The sequence below is a fragment of the Austrofundulus limnaeus genome, unplaced genomic scaffold (assembly GCF_001266775.1).
Source record: "Austrofundulus limnaeus strain Quisiro unplaced genomic scaffold, Austrofundulus_limnaeus-1.0 Scaffold877, whole genome shotgun sequence".
Classification (NCBI taxonomy): Eukaryota; Metazoa; Chordata; class Actinopteri; order Cyprinodontiformes; family Rivulidae; genus Austrofundulus; species Austrofundulus limnaeus.
The window spans coordinates 135,457-136,469 of NW_013953279.1; positions in this window are offsets into that span (position 1 = coordinate 135,457).

The following is a 1,013-nucleotide window of genomic DNA, read 5'->3' on the forward strand; positions in this document are numbered from 1 at the left end:
ATTTCAGACTGAATTAAATTTGGAAGATAGCAGATATTATGGTGGAACTACTGACTTCTGAGTAAAAATAGGTTGTCATACTGAACTAATCTGAATTGCCCAGGGCAAGGAATGTCCAATTTGTCTTTACAAAGAATTTCTTTTTAGTCAACCCCATCTGTCTTTTCCTGTTTTAAATAGCACAAGCCGAGAACATTCCTAACTACACTGTGTGATTTCAAAGTGGGTTCTTGTTAAAATRACTGATAGGATGTGCAACTGGGACCACCCAGAGTTTAATGTGTTAAAAGGACAACTATTTAATAAGTAAATTTTCCTACAAAGTCAAGATGTTTCTAAACACAAACTAGTTAGAAAATATACTTTTTTTGTTCATTATATGTTTTTTGGAGACAGTACAGCACATCAAATAGCTAAAATAAACAATGAATGGTTTTATTTAGTCATACACAAACAGAACATACTTTAAAAGACAAATTCTGACAAACTGGAAAATCACTTCTGATGGTTATTGAGGCACACATTTACAGAAAAATGTAACAAAAGTCAGCRTAAACTAAACTTAGTGAGATACTGATACAGGCAGGTGAATGTACAGTAGTTATGRTGACAGTCTAATAATGTCCCCTGATGTTTTTGTATATAAAGACATTGTTTTATGACATAGATTGTGGAGTTTGTGTTTTTGTGTCGGTATGTGTGTGTGTGCGTGCGTGCGTGCGTGCGTGCGTGTGTGTGTGTGTGTTTTCACTCACCTTTCAGATCCTGAGTGGCAGGGGAGGAGCCATAATTAGTCACCTGTTCTGGAACTTGTTGATGAGGCTGACTCCTATTTAAAGTGTATCCTACCTCACTGTGAAAAGATAACTCCATCCCAAGGCGAAATTTGAAAAATGCATCAAAGTGGGTAGGGGAGGGGGTGTAGTTGGGGAAGGGGTGGGGTTAGAGAGCAGAGGTGCGGCCAGGACGAGAGAACGTGACAGGCAGCTAGCATTAGCATAATTGATGCTACA